Here is a 15966-nt window from a genome sequence, read left to right on the forward strand (position 1 = left end):
AGAGCCATATATTTATTTTTTGAGAGATAAATCCTAAGAGCGTGCTGTAAGACAGATAGCATTCATTCATAACTACATACTATCAGAGGCAGCTCAGTTCCAGTTTAAAATATTCTGTAAACCCCTGTTTCCAGTGCACTTTCTTCTGGCTGATATTCTTCGGATCCAGTGCCACAGTGAGTCCTTTGGATCAAATAAAAAGTGGTCCTCTCCTCTTGGCATTGTCACCTCAGTGTAGGAGCCCTTGGACACGCCAGGGTTAACGGTGAGTCATTCAGATTGGCGACAACACCAGCTCAGTTGTCCAGTCCAGCCGACACGGCTTAAGCACTTGGAGTCATTAGTCAGCTCAAAGCATGAGTCAGCTCTCAACGGTCCCTTTTCTTGAGGTTGTAGAAGCTTCTCTCACTTTGATGTGATTCATTAGAACTTGAAACTTAATTGTTGAATTATAAGATTGATAAAATTTGTCTTTTCCTCTGAACTTACTAATGGATATGAAGATGAAACAAAAATGGCATTAGGTCCTTGCTTGTATATGTTAAATGTTATACATTAGCCCGCAGAGAATGGCCATCATATTGTGTAGGTGCTGACTATAAGGTCGGTGCAAAAATAATGTCTGATTTTGAGGTCTATTTTAAAAATGAAAAAGCCCATGATTATGAAAATATATATTCGTTAACATAACCTCCTTTGCTTTCTAGAACCTCATTCCTTCTGTCAACCAGCCTATAAAGGCCACGCTTGTAAAATTCTTTAGGTTTTGAAGCAAAATATGAATTCAACTCATTTTCAACCTCTTCTCTTGATGCCAACCTGAGACCATCCAAATGGCTGTGGTCCCTGAAACAAGGGACAGTCAGAAGGAGCAAGGTCAGGAGAATGTGGAGGGTGAAGCAGTATTTCCCAACCAAGCTTTTTCAGGAATTTTTGGTGACTCGAGCTGTGTGAGGATGAGCGTTATCGTGATGGAAGACGACACCCTTTCTGTTGACTGAGGAGGGTCGCTTCTGGCTCAAAGCTGCTTTCAGAGGACAAAGTTGTTCACAGGAAAGATTAGCGGTAATTGTTTGATTGTTGTCTGACAGTTTGTAATGGACAGTCCCTTCCATCTCCCACCACACACTCAACATGACCTTCTTTGGATGAAGGCCTCCTCTTGGCTGAACTCTCCTTCCTCCTCGACTGATCCATGATCGGCGGCGTGTAACGTGATGGTAAAGGACCCACTTCTCAGCACCTGTAACAAGCCGACCTAAAAACGGTGCCTGAAGGTGTCATGAAAGCAGTGATTCACAACAAGCAACACGCTGTTGCAGATTCTCTGGAGACGGTTCGTGTGGGACCCGTTTTCCAACTAGTGAAACCTTCCCGATCCTTTTCCTTTGGCGCAGCATGGCTGTGTGGGCTACGTTACATTGCTCTGCAAGTTCCCCAGAGGTAACGGTGGGGTTTTTTATGACAACAGCTTCCAAAACTTCAGGATCAAGTGTTTTTGGACGACCCTCTTTTGGCTCGTTTTTCAGACTGAAATACCCACTTCGGAAACGGGAAAACCACATCCTGCCACTTCTTTCAGTCCCTGCATCGTCCCCGTAAGCGCTCTGAGCAGACTTCACTGCTGTCCTCGCATGGGCACCTTCATGAAGCTCATAGAGGAAAACAATTCTAATGTGGTCATTAGATGGGACGAGCATGGGTGCAAATATTGCGGACGATTACAAACAATACTTTAATAAGCTGAAAAAATAAGGTATAAAGTCACTGTGACATCAAAAAATTATAAGCAGAGGCAGAAACTTAATAAATACTACCTAAAACTTCCTTTTAAAAAAGTTGGACATTACTTTTGCACCAAACTATATAATTCATTACTATCACAGCAAAATTTATTGAAAAAACTAAACCAACACTGCTTTTAAGTTAGGTACCTTCTAAAAATGAAGCACATGATAGCAAATTGTGAAGAGCATTCAATCCTTCTATGGTAAAGATCAATAACAGTTTTTTGTTAAAAATTATCCATTGGATTTTTTTGGCAAGTGCATAAATTATTTCATTTAGATTGAGTTCTCCCTCAATAATCAATATTTCCTTTCTTTGTAGAAATCAATAGAGTAGCTTCATTTGGGTGATGTCGCCTTTAAAAAAGGAGTGAAAATAAAAGACGGTCAAGATGTTCCCTCGACAACGAGCCCAGGCTTCCCGCGTCTGCCCAGAGAGGCCTTGCCTGCTTCTATAACTACAGTTCTAATTACAGGAGAGTCGGGCGCTGCCTCTGCTGGGCCCTCAGCCTCCTCTGCAGGCCCCTTCTGTTCTCTTACCAACAGCTAGGGCGCACAGAAAGGCGCTATGATAAACAATTATCTCCCAACCGGCAGCAGGCGTCTCTCTCATAGAGTAAAGCCACACGAGCGGTAGGTAAGTCAGCGCAAAGACGCACGAGCCGGGGAGTGCGGTCGCTAAGACGGCGGGGCCGCGTCACGCACTCAGCGCCCAGGCTCTGCTCTGACGTCTGCTCTTTGATTTCAATTGGGGTGCCTCTCGCCAGGGCCTTCCGCCTGCTGGTGTGGCCACAGTACCTGCTACTCGCTCTGGGTCGTACACAGAGGGCTCATCTATTCCAGTTCTGTCTAAACCCTGCAGGCATTAGGCTCTGTGACCTCTGAGCTGGGTTTCAATCCCAGACAGCTTTGCACTGGGTGACCCTGGACACGTTAATGTACCTGTCTAACCCTCCATTATCTCTTATGCAAAACGGCAGTAATGATGGCACCGACTCACAAACCGGCGGTTCTGAAACTGATCGCGGGATGTAAAGCACAGCCTAGGGGACACAGTGCGGAGCATTGTAACGGGGTGTGGACCCAGCGCGGCACTAGGCTCAGCAGGTGAGCACTTTGTAAGGGACATAAACATCTAATCACCATGCAGTACACCTGGAACGAGTATAATGTTATATGTCTACTGTAACTGAAAAACAAATGTGAAATAACAGCGGTGAAAATAGCAGCTCCTTCAGAATCATTAAGTACAGAAGTAAGATAACAGATGCGACATTTATCCCAATGGCGCGGAGACCAGAGAGTGCAATTATTGGCAATGCACTCCTAGTTTAATAATGAACAGAAGCTGTATGTCTTTTTTTAATGGAGATTTCACTAATAAAAAATAAAGCAAATGTTAAGTAATAGCTAACCACACGCCCCACTTCTCACTGCAGGTTTCCCGACAATGTGGCAGAGGGGTCGGCATGCCGACGGCGAGGGGTGCTGACCCAGAGAAGCCGGGAGGGGCGGGGCAGCTCCCATACGGTATTGCCAGACGCCCCCTGTGCCCGTGGACCGAATGTGTGCGGCCCAGAGTATGTCAGCAGCTGCAACCCCTGCCCCTACGACCCTCTGTCGGGCCGTAAAATAGTTGCTAGCCTGAAGCCGATGGGAAGGGTGGTCTTACACTGCGTCTGGCTGTCAGTGAGTTTTGTCTAAGAGGGCTACAGAAGTGGTTTTATTTCACCGTGACCTCATGCTGTTGCCGTGGGGATGGGAGGACTTCAAACTCAGCCTCCCAGGGTACAGAAGGGTAAAGGGCTTGGAAGATGCTGGAAGGAAAATGGGCAGGACCCGATCCGGCCATCACCCCACAGGTTAGAGGTGCTGTCGCCACTGAGGGCAGGAAATGCTATTTGATTTTGGAGCACAGAGAGGCAACTGTAACATAATACTGCTGAATTAACTTATCCAATAAGGATTTATTGAAGTTCTGCCCTGGACGAAGCAGAGTTTAAGACGCGTGAGACATAAAGGCTCCACAAATTAGATCCCTGCGCTGGGAGAGCTTGTGATTTTTGTCAGAGCAGCCTTGCTCTAAGAAATCGCCCAGAGACCAAAGTGGGAGCGAGCAACGGGTTTATCGAGGGTTGGAGGGGAAGGGCCCCTCCCAGGCCGACGTGAGGGCCTTGGGAGCAAGTGAACGGGGACTCCCGGTCCCCCGAGAGGGCCCGTAGGAGTCCCACCCGGACGTCGGCAGGCACAGCTCTTAAACTTGCCAACCACACAGTTCAGCGAGGATGCGTTTGCCATGTTAGCATATTCAGTAGATCATTTGCATCTTGATGTTGTTCTGACCGGCTTGATTAACAAAACCTGTTGTTGTCCTGGCTCAGTTTGCATCCTGGCTACCTCTATATTCTAAATATTTTTAGTGAGGAGAAACAGAAATAACCAAGTATATTTATGTGTCAGGTTAATTTCAGATGATGAAAAAGCTATAAAGGAAATTTAAAAGGTGATGTAATAAAAAAAATGGCTGGCAAAGGCGTAACGTCAGCAAGAGGGCAGATCAGAAGCCCTGGACTCCCCGCCCCAACACACACACACACACACACACACACCCCAATGCAGCAGCAATGCTGGGCAGGTCGCCTTTGTGAGGACCCATGAACAAAGGCACCGAAGCCCGCAGGGAGATTCGGGAATCCCTCCGGCTCTGCTTTTATCAAAGCTTCATCAAACCTCCCTCATTACATGCGCAGGGGAGTTGCAAGCAGCTATTAAGGGCCTGTAACAGCTGTCTTTAGCACTTGATCATCTCTTTTTAAGGAGAGCACTCGTGTTAGGTCCAGAGCAGTTGCAGAAGCCGCCAGCTGGAGGCAAAAATGGAGGCTGGAGGGTCACCGCCGGAGGAAGGGGAGGGAGTAAACACAGCGACAGAGCCATAAATTAAAGTTTCCTGTGGCCTTGATCCGCCAAGGCTGTGGATTCAGTCCCCGTCAGGGCACATACAGGAAACCAATGATGCACCAATAAGCGGAACAACGGATCCAGGTCTCTCTCTCTCTGAAATCAATAAGCATGTCCTAGCGTGAGGGTAAAATAGGTTCTCGGAGAACCGATTTGCATTTCAGTGAATCGAAGCAGGAAGAAGGCTGCACCTGAAAGATGTCCCCTCAACAACGAAGCCTGCACCGGCTCGTCTGCTGTGACCTGATCACACGGGGCCAGAGAGGAGGGCAAAGCTGAGCAAGCTGTAACCCGTAGGGAGCCCCAAACAAGCCCGTCCTTGCATGACATCACACTCAGACCCCAGACACACATTAGCAGTCATCCACGTTTTCCACGCACCTGAGAACACGAAGCGAGGCGGGATTTATGACCCATAGTAACGCTTCTTAAATGTCCACCCCTCCCCACTGTCCCGAAGGCTCCCGGGCTCCGCGGATGCTCCCGACCCTGTCGGAGCCAAACCGCAGCAATTCTCTGTCCTCTGCCCACCCGTGTTTCCCAAGTCCGCGGGCTGCCTTGATTGTCCCCGACTCCCCTGTCCTTCCCCCTCCTGGGACAGAGAAAATCCACCAGGGGAGCTGCAGGAGAACGGGAGGCTTGTGTCCGCCCCACCATCAGCTCTGGCTCCCGGGCTCAAGCCCAGTCTGGCAACGGGCCCTGCGGACCTGACGGAAGCTGCCCCCTGTGCGGAGGTCCCTTTCAGCGCCAGCTGCATGAGGCAACAATCATGTCCCCCGTCTGCCTGAAGTGGGGGAGCCGAAAAGCAAAGGCGCGCTAGTTGGCAAGAGGATCCGAGCCATTCGGAGGCTCCTGAAGACGCGTTCTCCAAGCGCAGCTCCGCCCTGGGGCTCCCATTTGTCTGTCCGCTCCTGCCTTCCTGGAACCTAGAGGGGAAGCCTCCGAGAGCGCAGGGCGAGGTCTGCAGCCTCGACACCTTGGTCACTGGGGCTGGGTGTCTTCCTGCCACCGGCTGCTTGTGGGGTGGGGTGAGCTGGGAGGGGCCTCTCTCAGGGCTCCGGACCCACCGTCCCCTGGGCCCCTCTGTGTTCTTATCCGCACATGCCTGGGCCCTTTGTCCTGTTTCACAGCACCAGCCACGGGGAAGCAAACCAAAGAACACTGTTTTCTCCAGAGCAGCCGTGCTCGGTCAGCCCGGCTTCCCGGAAGCAGTTAGCCTGCGGTTTCACTCTGTTTGTTCTAAAAGGTCAAAAATGAAAGCCAAGGTCAGCACTATGTTACCTTAGTGGGCTTCTTGCTTGATCTAAGTCAGCCCGCGCCCAACTCTGCTTCTGTTCGTTTTGAATGGTTCTACTTGCCAAATCTGAAAGGCCAGCCGGAGAGGCTTTGGACCGACTCTGTCAATTAAAATGCTCTTCTGCTTGGAAACCCGGTGGTAATGAGCAGCACGTGTCTCCAAGGGCTGACCCTGGGCGGGGCAAGTACCGAGGATCACAAGTGGTTTGTGAGTAACATAAATTCCCAAGGGCTGGTCAATTCAGGTTTCTGGGTTGTTGTTTTTTTTTTAAGTCTACTCTGTGTTAAAAATCACTGAATACAGTTTTGTTTTCTTTTACACACTGATGTATAGATCTTGGTTAGGGGACACAAGCACATGCAATTTTCACAGAGAAGTGTAATGCACAGAATTAAACTCAGTAAAAATAAATTTTTAACTAGAAAACGAAACACCAAAAAATAAAAAATTGTGTTATGAAACTAGCAATTGCAGGAAGCAGCTGCCCCGTGGCACCTGCTGGTATCCATGAGGGACATAAGGACACCTAGTTCTGCAAAGGTTGGAAATCTCCAAAGTGAATCCAGTGGCTTCTATAAAAATGGAGCGCCACTCTCGGATTGAAGACATGAGGCCGTTGTGATACTATGACAAGAACCCAACGGAGAGCCAACAGGAAGGACCCCCTTTCTTGGTTCTCCAATTTCCAGGTCTGTCTAGCACCCCCGTGTCAGAGTCTAACAGAATCCCGTTTGCAGACTCCAGCCCTAACGCCACGAAGCAGAGTCCAGGATCTGCCACACCACCGCCGAGTGGCCGGTGCCATCTGCCCCTCTGGCTGCTCAGCATCCACTCCCACGCTTCCTTTTGGGTTGGCCAAGAGGCTCGTTTAGTTTTTCTGGAGCACGGCTCTAGTAGTGCTCAGCTGTCTTTAACGTCATTTGAAACAATTTTGTTAGATTCTGTTGTGACAGCTGTCACGTAGCATACATTAAAAAAGATCAAAATTGGTGAATTTAGGGGCAGCCATTTTAATATTGAAGGTGAAAGAAAATACATAACACTTTTGGCATATTATGCTTTATTATTTCAAGAAAGGTTAAAAAATGCAACTGAAACACAAAGATTTATGCAGTGTGTGGAGAAGGTGCTGTGACTGATTGAATGTGTCAGAAGTGGTTTGCAAAGTTTCTTGGTACTACTGACATTTTGGCCAAATAATTCTTGCTGTGGGGCTGTCTCATGCATTGGAAGGTGGTTAGCAGCACCCCAGCCTCTATCTGTTAGCAGCCAATAGCGGGAGACAGCCAACATACTCAGAATACCCAGATCAATCAGTTATTGGTGAACATGAAAATGTATCTTTTATTTTACAGAAAAAACTAGAGACTCTTTGGCCAACCCAATGCATACATTTGAACTTTCATAAGCAGCAAGAGAACTCCAAGGTCAAGGCTGACTGGCTTCTGTAATGGACACCACAACTCACACAGCTGCCCTTGAAGTCAGCACCTGATGACACCTAGAACATTCTGTAGTTGTTCTCCCAGACCCCCCCCCCACTTCTGCAGGGTCCAAACAAGCACAGTAAATAGAGGTGGGATTTGTATCACTACACCTGCACGTCCAAGTCTTCGATGGCGGCCACAGTCTGTGCAGGTCTCCAGGGACCTGCTGCGGCTGCTGACCTTTGGGGAGGGGACGCTCCCCAGGCAGCCACCGGGTCCTTCCTACCCAATGTCTTTGCTTTGTGTGTGATGGCTCTTCCAGTTGACAATTTCGGTGACTTAGGCAGTAACCACAGGAGTCTGCGGAACCTCGAGCCCGCAGTGATTTACAGGGAGGCCAAACCCCGTAAGCCACCGGGCCGCCGACAGCCCTCCCCTGACTAGCAGGGCACAGTGGCACTTGGGTTCCCCTGGTTTAGTGACAGTTCAGAGCCGGTGTGCAGTAACCCTCCAAAAGTCTGCGTTTTCTTTTCTCCCAGAGCCCATCCCCGCTAGTAAAATGCCACAGATCCCTCCGGAGAGAGCTTCAAGGAAGAATTAGAATACCGTTCTGAAAACTTCTCTGACATGATTTGGCAGCGCAAAGTTACACAGACTGGCCTCTGTTTTTTTATTTCTCCTGCAGTCGTTCGTTGGCAGCCGTCCGTCTCGGGAGACGATGGTGTAGCTTCTTAAGAGTCTATCTGCACCGCCGAGAATGGCTGTGCAGTCCGACTCGGGAGTGACATGGTATCTGTCTCCTCCCGTGTTGAGTCGACATCTTGCGATGACGTTGGAGTGTCCTCTCCAGTGAAGCTGAAGCTACAGAGCCTGGGCAGGGTGATATGGAGGGTCTGCTGTTGCCCATGCAGCAGACCCCCCCTCTCTTCGCAGCTGAAGGGTCCAAGGGAAAGACGAGTCAATACAGCTTGGCTTCAGGTGCGCCGCAGGAGTTGCCGGTGTTGACTACAATGTCAAACCGCCTTAGGGACTCCGGCTCCGGATTTTCTGTCGGGGTTTACTCCCTTAGCCTTTCCCCTGAAGAGGTATGCCGCAAGGCAGCGGAGGTTTTTTGGAGTCAGAGTTTTCCTTCTCTGATGTGCCCTGACTGCAGTACTAAGCGAATAAAAGGAACATCTACCGCTGTTGAAAAAAAACATTTTCTAAACGACCAGGTGGTTTTGCAGGGGAAGACAGCAAAATGCCATTCCCAGGAAAGCACAGACTATAAATATTTCACAAATACCCCTTTTCAACAGATTCATTGAATATATGCTAGTCACGAATAAGGTAAGCCAAAATAATAAACAGTAATATTAGGAAATCGTCTACAAAAGACTGAGGAGTCCTCGCTGAAATTAACTTCCAAGTTCAGGTCATGAAGTTGGCCCCTCTGCACTGAAGAGGAATCTGCCCCCTAGAGGTAAAGCAGCAAAGATTTATCAGCACCTCCTCTGTGCCGGGCGCAGTGCTGGGCCCTGGGCATGGAGGGAGATCACAGCCTTCTAATCCCTTCCCTAAAAAAGCCGGCAGCCTAGCTGCTCAGTATGAAAGCTAAGTCTTGGTCACATTCTCCACCCCACACTTAGCGAGACTCTCTTCTCCAATAGGCTGCCCACTTAAAATAATAACGCTGTTATTATGTCCCATAATTTCAGGATAAAGTATTTATGGTTGGGACATTGTGTGGGAAGCCGTGTTGCATAAACGGTTTTTCATTTCCCTTCCAGGAGAGCGAATTACATAAAGCAAAATAGCAGCCTTTTCATTGCCAAGAAACTCAAATAATGGTTTTCTATCATTTGTCACCAGGCACATTTTCATATCGCCGTCCAGCCGACACTCGGTCGTCGGCTCGTTGTCCACGGTCGAAGTGAACCCAACAAGAAGTGAGTGCCTGACCGTGTGGCCTGACACCTCGCCCCCCTCCCGGCCCAGTGCCCCTGGAGCTCAGAGCGCCTCTGACCAACTGCCTCCCCTACCCGAGCCCCGGGGAGAAAGGGAGGGAGGAAGGGAGGGAGGGAGGTCTCCTTTAAAAAGCTTGAACACCCTGTCTCAGGAGAACTATGTCAGTGTGGACATGAGTCAGCCCCCCTGGAGCTGGGCCACCCCACGCTAGTGTTAGGGGTCCCCAGTGTGGCCTGGAGGGAGTCCGTTGGTCAAAGGATGGGGTCTCCAGGAGAGAAACTGCAGGAAATGGCGTGGGGCCGGTGCCACGGACTTCACACGAGCTGCACTTCCACAGACGGAAACGATACAGGCAGGTGCCACAAGGCTGGGGTGGGGTCCCAGGGCCCAGGGAGGGAAATGGAGTCACAGATCAGGTATTAGTCAGTGGTCACTACTTTTCTACTCGCAAACTCTAGAACCACCCTGCGGATAAGGGACGTGCTGGGATCACCCGCAGTGCAAGCAGACTCCGCCCTGACCCTTTAGGAAGCAAAGCCACAGCTGCCAGGAGTCGGCAGGTGAAAAGGGGCGGGAACTGAAGGGCCGAGGCATCTAGACACGGCTTCTGCCGTTGCTGGAACGAGAAAGGAGCGCGAAACCAAGACGGCAGCTGAGACGGGTGCCGCATGGGCTGAGCTTGACCTCCATCAGCCGCGGCAGGAGAACGGCAGGGAGCCTGGGGCCGCCCGAGTGAGGACGGAACCGTCCCCACCTGCGGGCACGTCGCTCGGAGGTCCCACGGCACTGCCGGGAAACATGGGGGACGTGATGACGCTGTGACCCCACCCCAGCGGGCACGGGAGGGCTGGGGAGGCGGGGGAGAGGCTGCTTTTCCCTAAACGGTCATGCTGTTTGGCTTTTACACGGGTGTCTTCATTGCTTTGATGAAAAATAAGAAGGCATTTTTTTCTTTCAACAGAAGGCAGTCACTTAGGTAGCCCAGATAAGGTAATTCCAGACACAGGTCCTCAGCAGGAGCAGACAGGAGGCAGACTGTAAAATATTATCAGTAAAGGGAACAAGTGGGTTTTGTTTTTTTTATGGGGGTAAGGCCTGAACGTCCTAAACCAGGGTGCAGATGAGTAGCCAAGCAGGGGGTAAAGCTTGGGTGTGCTTTCTGTCTGAGGGGTGCGTGCAGAAGACGATGCAGGGATCCCCTCTGGGGCTGAAATTTTGTAGTTTCCTGTAGAAGCGCAGTTTGAATGTCGTGTTAGCACGTTTATGCCAAGGGCACCACCTACTGGGCATGAGGGGGGCTGCCGCAGACCGGGCGCGGGGCCCGCGTCAGGACTACAGACCCGGGGAGTGACTCGTTCCCTCCCGGCTTACGCGCTAAGTCCACGAAGTAAGGGTGCATTATCTGGAAGTTCCGCTTACACGTGGAACGGGGAGCATCGCTCCCACCCTGCCGAAGAGAAAACGCTGTGCATACAGCAGGAGGGTTTTCCTGAAACCGCGTGGAGTAGGCAGAACATGCTCCAGCCCACCCCCAGAAAGATGTCCACGTCTTAATCCTCAGACTCTGTGATCACATGGCCTCACGTGGCCGAGGGGGATTTGCAGGCATGACCCTCAGGTGAAGAGTCCCTACATTACCCAGGTGGGCCTCACGTAACCAGTGGGGTCCTTAGAAGGAAAAGAATCCCAGTCGGAACAGAGGTGAGGGCAGAAAGCAGAAACTGGAGTGATCTGGTTCCTGGCTTTGAAGATGGAGGAGCCAGGGGCGCTGTGACTCCTAGCAGCTGGGACAGACAAGGGCGGGGCGTGCCCTGGAGCCCCCAGAAGGGGTACGGCCCTGCCCACACCTTCCTGCAGCCCAGGGAGCCTCACTTGGGACTTCTGACCTCTAGAACGCTAAGATAATAAACTGTGTTATTTTAAGCCGATAAATTTGTGAGGGATAAATACATATGTGATATCTATAAAAGTATATCTGTTTATATATTTTTTTTAATTTATAGTTTAAGATCCCCTCCCCCACCAAAAAGCTCATGACTGACTTCACTGGCAAATCTACCAAACATATACAGAAATCTTCACGCCAAATCTATATAAAGTCTTGCACAAGGTGGAACAGGAAGAAATACTACTTTATGAGGCCAACTCCTTTTATGAAGCCAGCATTACTCTGATACCAAAACTGGACAAAAATATTTCAAGGAAAAAAAAAGAAAAGCTATAGCCCACTATTCCTCATTAACAAAAATCCTCAAAAATAAAACAGACAACAAACCCAGTGACATATGAAAATGACAGCCCATCCCAGCAATGTGCAATGCACGCCGGGAATGCAACGTTGTCCAGCACGCGAGGGTCAATGGACATAATTTGCCTCACCAACAGAAAAAGGAGAAAAACAAGCGTGGAGTTCACGGTGGTGACCCGCGAGGACCTGGAACTCACCTCCTTCCACGGACACACCAAACCCGGCAGCAAGGGGCAGACGACGTCTTCCGAACTAAACTACACGCCAGAGGAGGGAGGGAAATGTCGCATCAAAGCGGCAGGAGAGGCTGAGATGCAACCTCACCATAAACTGCACGGTGGCTGCCTCAGGCTCAGAGGCAAGCTTCTCCCTTAGGAGGGAAGGTCTGAACCCCACATCTGGCCCCCAACTTTTAACACCCACACCTGAGATATAGGCCCCCCAAATTCCCAGTGTTGAAAACCAACAGTGCTTGCGTCCAGGGGACCCGCAAGGCCCTGGCGAACCGCCTCCCCGACCCTGGGGCCCAGCACAGAGCCACCAACTGAAAGGCGCCCCCACTTTCCATGAAAGAGGCTTGTATGCTTATCCCAGCATGGCAGCACGAGGGGCGGGCATCGGAGGAGCACCGGGCGTGGCGCCTTCTGAAACCCTCTGCCGAGACAGAGGCCGCTGGCGTCTCCAGGAAAGGGGCCGGTGCCCTCGCTTGGTGCCGACGTGTGTGGCTGCCACCCAGGAGCCGTCTCTACATCACCTGGCTCTGGGGGCCAGTGGACTTGGGCTCACGAGCCCCACAGAACTGTGACGAGTGGAGAAAGGGTCCCTAAGCAGCCCCCACCCTCCAGCCCCACGGGCTGAGGCACCCAACTGTCCCCCTTATCCTCACAGCCCCAGCCCAAGGGGAGGCCTCTTCCTCCACGCACGGGCAGGGCTGACCAACCCGCTCCCCTGCGTGCCCTCCCCGGCCACCCTGGTGCCAGCATCTCCCAGCAGGGAGCCTGCGCATGCACCCGGTGCCCTGGCTTGGGCGCTGCCACCCAGGGGACACCCCTTGGTCACCTGGCTCTGGAGGCCAGTGCAGCTGGTGTGCCTGGGTCCCCTGGGACCAAGACAAATGAAGACAGTTCCTGGCAAGAGCCACCCCCGGGACACGGCACCGACAGCGGCTGAAACACACCCAGCCCATCTGCCAGCGCCTGTCCGCGGACGTGGCCTATCTGCTCGTCCTGGGGACAGGCTTCTGTCAGGCACCCTCACACGGGGCCACGGGGGTGCTGGCCGGGGACGCAGGCCGGCGGGGCCATCTCCGCGCTCGGCGTCGTTCTGGTGGTCACTGCGGCATCTCCGGGGAGCTCGTGCTCTGGGACAGCACAGCAGGCTTGGGCGCTGCCACCCAGGGGCCGCCTCTTCGTCGCCTGGCTCTGGCTCTGGCGGACAGCAGGGCTGTGCCCCTGGGTCCCACAGGACAGTCACGAAACAGGACAGACGTTCCCCAGCTCCGGGCACAGCGCAGAGGCAGCACACTAGACGTACCCCGGTCTCTCCAGAAGGGGGCCGATTAGCTTCTCCTGCAGAGGCATCTAGGGGTGACTGCAGTCCTCTCCGGAGACCAGGGAGGCTGGGGGGGGGCCATCTTTGCGCCCTCCCTCCACCTTCCCTGTCCCCCACCCAGCCCCTCCCCTGCAAGGCGGCGTGTGTCTCTTGGGGAAGGGAGCGTGTGCACACATCCTGCCCCCAGGTTTTATGGCTGCAGCCAGAGGACACGTCCGTGACAACCTGGCTCCAGTGACCAATGGGGGTTAGGCTCACCGGTTCAGTGAGAAGCAAACCGAGGAGTGTTCTTAACTGGCCATCGCCCCAAGACTCGGCGCAGAGGGTGCACGTGGAAGCCCATCCCCCAGCCTCGCCCTGAGAGGTGCGTTTGCCCGAGGGCGGTCCTGGCTTCCAGACAGCCTGAATCTGGGTGCTGGCCCTCCCCTTCGGGGACCCTGGCAGGTCTGGGCACACCCTCCGCCCCCTGGGAGTAAGGTGCATGGCTGGGGCAGTCCCAGAGGTTTGAGAAGCCACCACCAGCCAGGGCAGAGTCTCCTACAGAACCAGGAGAGGTGGCAGTTGTATCTAATCATAGAACCCAACACAGAGTCAAGGAAAATGAAGGCTAAGTTCCCAGCGAAAGAACAAGAGAAAACCTGAGAAATCAGCCTTCAAGAGGTGGAGGTAAGTGACTTCCCTCATAAAGTCCCCCAAAAAGGGTCCTAAAGATACTCACCAAACTCAGAACGATGAAAAAACAAAGTGAGAAGTTCAAACTGAGAGCATCAGAAGGTGCCCAACAGAAGCAGGGAGCTGCCGAACGCAGCAGCCGAGTGAGAGACGCCAGCAGAGGGTTCCGCAGCAGATGCGGTGGAGCACGGGAAGGACCGGGACTCCGAGCGGCAAAAGTGGAGCACGAACACGAGGAGAGACAGCTTAAGGGACTGACGGGACAGCACCCAGCAGACCAGCATGGGGGGGGGGGGGGCGGTCCCGGACAAAAAGGGGCAGAAAATGTACTTGAAGAAACAGTTCACGACTCCCCTCACCTGGGCGAAGGAACAGCCAGCAGGTGCAGGAGGCCCAAACAGTGTCCAATAAGATGAGCCCAGAGACCCACATCAAGACACGTTATCACTAAAGTGTCAAAGTGAGAGACACAAAGAGAATCTTAAAAGTAGCCAGAAAAAAACAATTTAGGAACAAAGAAATCCTTACATGACTATCAGCAGATGCCTCGGCAGAAAGTTCGCAGCCAGAGGAAGGGGCGTGACATATTCAAAGGGTTGGGGGGAAAAAAGAAAACACAGCCACCCAATAATACCCAGCAGACTGTCCCTCAGAATCGAAGGAGAGACAGAGAGGTCTCCGGAGAGGCAGACCCTGGGGAGTTCATCACCACTAAGCCAGGCTTACGAGAAACCTTACAGGGACCCTGTCCGCTGAAAAGGAAGGGCACTGATTAGGAACAAGAAATCAAATGAGAACGTAACTCTCACGGGAAAGGTAAATACAGAGGAAAGGCCGTGCGTTAGCTTCTGGGGATTTATGGGAAGAAGTACAAACTCGGACGTGAAAAGATACGAGCCCCGCTAGGGTCAGTGATGCGCTGTCTACAACAGCCCCGGGAGGGATGCAGTCGTCAGCGTCCCCGACGGGGAGGCGTGCGCAGGCCTGGGCTCTGTCCTCTGCATGGGCCGCCACCCTGGGCCTTAACCAGCTGGTTTCTGTCTCTCATGCTTCCGATGAGTCCCACCCTCCAGGGGATTTTAAAGATAAAACAGAAATGCAAAGTGGCTTTTAAGGAAAAGGGAACCTGCTGTTTTTCTCTGAATAGCCCCAAATCCTTGTCAGAGGGATGTGAAGAACAGAACGATTAAGTAAGAGGAAATGTTTTCGAACTTGCGTAAAATACCTGGGCGTTTCAACCCTGTATGGATCTGCATTTCCCTTTGTTATGACCCCCAACCATTTGGGGAAGGGCTGCAGGTTTTCCTCATGCATTGCCCATGGAGAAAGCAGATAAAAACCCTGGCTAATAAAGAAACGGGCTGACTGTCCTCAGAGAAAACCCCCTCCCTTCCTTCCCCAGATGCTGTGTCTGAGCAGTTTCTTCATCTCCAAGGGACCCAGAGTCTCTCTCATGTTGATAAACAATTGAATAAAGAAGATACAGTACAGCCCTTGCAGCCCCTGGCTGCTGTGGCTCAGTGGAGTGAGTGCTGGCCTGCGAACCAAAGGGCCACCAGTTCGAGTCCCACTCGGGGCACAGGCCTGGGTTGCGGGCCAGGTTCCCCGTTGAGGGCACGTGAGAGGCACCCACACAGTGATGTTTCTCTTCTCTCTTCCTCCCTCCCTTCCCCTCTCTCTAAAAATAAATAAAATCTTTTAAAAAAGAAGATGTGGTACCTATATAAATATAATATTACTCAATTATAAAAAAAAAAGAACAGAATCTTACCGTTTGTGACATGGATGGACCTAGCGGGTACAATGCTCAGTGAAATCACTCCCTCAGAGAAACACAAATACCGTTTGGTTTCACTTCTATGCGGAGTCTAAACAACAAGATCAATGGACAAACCAAATGAAAACGGACTCACAGACACGGAGAAGAAACTGAGGGTTGCCAGGTGGGACGGCGTCAGGACTGGGCGGGAAAGGTGAGGGGGTGAGAGGCACGGAACAGCCACCGGACGCGAAGCCCAGCACGGGGCACGTGGCGGGTAACACCGTGGGACCTGCGCGGGGCCCACCGGGACCGGGCTC

The sequence above is a fragment of the Furipterus horrens genome, unplaced genomic scaffold, assembly GCF_987537825.1.
Source record: "Furipterus horrens unplaced genomic scaffold, mFurHor1.1.pri manual_scaffold_10, whole genome shotgun sequence".
Taxonomy (NCBI): domain Eukaryota; kingdom Metazoa; phylum Chordata; class Mammalia; order Chiroptera; family Furipteridae; genus Furipterus; species Furipterus horrens.